At 34.6% G+C, this 2,337-nt stretch overlaps 1 long non-coding RNA gene across 1 annotated transcript; it reads left to right on the forward strand.

The window, feature by feature from the left end:
- Window positions 1-488: 488 nt before the first annotated feature.
- Window positions 489-2,037, forward strand: LOC143887504 (uncharacterized). The gene is made up of 3 exons (XR_013254208.1): window positions 489-502; window positions 1,258-1,332; window positions 1,999-2,037. It is a non-coding gene; the product is annotated as an uncharacterized LOC143887504 (long non-coding RNA).
- Window positions 2,038-2,337: the final 300 nt, after the last annotated feature.

Here is a 2,337-nt window from a genome sequence, read left to right on the forward strand (position 1 = left end):
CAAAATTTCGGCCTAAAATACCGAAATTTCGGTACAATAATGAAATTTGCTTTGTATTTTTACCGAATTTTCGGTTTCGGCTATTGTCCGAAACCTAAACCGAAATTTAAATCCATGAATGTAACTAGGTTTTCCTTGAGTACCAGGGACTGATACCACTGAAAAGCTTGACAAAGAGCAGAGCACAAAAGAAACCATTTCCAAGGTTTTACTTGACCTCTCATATTATGTGGTGCATTTATTTTTATAGGAATTTCTCTGCATTTTAAATCCATCTTATTTTCGTCATGTTTCCTTTGCAAGGATAATGGTACAACTCCCATAGGTTTGGCTAGTTTGCACATCCAGGCAACAGCATATGGGAGGATAGCTGAATCACCAGCTGTAAAAACTGTCTCTTTAAAGAATAGTGGGGATATGGAGATGCTCAATGACGATGCTGGTCCTTTTACACTTCTTCCTGTCTCTGCTGAAAGCACTGGGTTAATAGCAAATCGCAAAGGTAATAACCTTAGTACTTTTTACCACTTTTATTTCCACCTCATTGTGTTACTATTTTTTTTTCCTAGAGTAAAAAACGCATTTGATCATGTTCCTATTTAACTGTTTTTGGTAAATCATGAACAGATCCTAGTATTATCTGAGCTTGACAAATGAAGAGAATTATGGCGAATTTCGAAAAATAAACTGGGACTAGTGTGCATAGGCTTTATATAAAGCCATAATATGTTGTGGGCTTGGAACATTTCTGTAAGATAAAAATTTATTTTAGCTTCATTTAAAAATTCAGTAGCCTAAACTAGTTCCGTCTGATTCAGGTTCAGTCATTTCACAATCCATGCTTTTATGTCCTTGAAGATAGAATTTGGAAAAAATTTTACCCTTGCAACTGTAAATGCAATCTAAGGTAGAGCTGATAGATTCGTGCCAGAAAACAGTGACCTTGTATTTAACAGTCAATCTAGTAGGCTGCCTGACACTAGGTTACTTCTAAGAAAGAGGCATCATGGCTAAGTTTTATGTTAATTCAGGTTAGGGCTCATGCATTATATTAGATGTAGGTAGGCTTTAGACGTTCCTCCTTTATTATTTTTTCTGTACTTCTTTTTTGAGTGCAGTGAATGTCACAAGCCAAGTGTTTTCACCATTTTCTGATGCTCTTGTGATCATTGGTATATGTGAGTCTGCTTGTGATGTTTTCTATATTTCTGCTATGAAGAAAACAGTCCCGACTTATGCTTTCTATATTTCTGCTAGAAGCCATACTGGAAGCGGAAGTGGCCAAACATTTTTTTGCACAGCCTGAAAATCAAATACAAAGTGATTGAAATGGTAACATTCAAAATCTATCTACTTTTTCAATATCTGGGCTCGCAATGCCAAACATTTTTTTGCACAGCCTGAAAATAAAAAACAAAGTGATTGAAATGGTAACATTCAAAATCTATCTACTTTTTCACTATCTGGGCCTTTGTTTTTCGTCATTACGAAGAAAAGAAAAATTCTGTTTAAGAGAATCTGGTGTTTGATTGATTTTGAAAGTGTTCACAGTATTGGTGATTTCTGTGATATGCCGCATTTACTTGCAATTTTCATTATTTAAAAGAAATGATGGGTGAAACCTAAGTAGAGAAGACAGCATGGTAGGCTGGTCTTTTTTGTTCGCTCGCTGTAGCTGCTTCTATCTATAGTTGTGACAATGGGAGTTTTTTTTTTTTTTTTTTTTTCCCTTTTAAACAGAATATTTTTTACTTGATTCAGGTGCTGCTGGGTGATTGCGATCTACTGAAACAAATATTAATAATATTATTTATGGAATCTGGCACTCAAAAATTAGTAATTTTTTCGAATTATGAGACCTATAGGACTAAGACCTTGTTCACATTTTTTTGGCCTTTAAATTTATCTGCCGATTTTTTTTGCTGTTCTGCCTATTAGTGTTTCAATAAGAAGCAATGTTGTAAACTTAAATTGTATTGGTTGATGGTTGCCAACTAGGCTTTTCAGACGAGATCAGCTTTATGCATAGCAGAGAACACAGATTCCTGTAAGTAAAAAATGAATTTTTAGTTCTAACTTTCAGATTCTAGCTGGTTGCAACTTGTAAGAACAGTTAGCAGAATTTTTCCACGAGTCGAACACACAACAATGAAATCTTTTCAGAAGTGGCCCTTATGTTTTAGTATTATAACTATATCCTTTTGGATTTCTTCACCATGCATCATTTATGTTACACTGCTTATTTTACTTATTTTGATTCTTTGAATGGGTTTCCAACTTTCAGATTCTAGCTGGTTACAACTTGTAAGAACAGTTAGCAGAATTTTTCCACGAGTC

The sequence above is a fragment of the Tasmannia lanceolata genome, unplaced genomic scaffold (genome assembly GCF_043159265.1).
Source record: "Tasmannia lanceolata isolate RefF3 unplaced genomic scaffold, GAP_Taslan_0.1 ptg000012l, whole genome shotgun sequence".
NCBI lineage: Eukaryota > Viridiplantae > Streptophyta > Magnoliopsida > Canellales > Winteraceae > Tasmannia > Tasmannia lanceolata.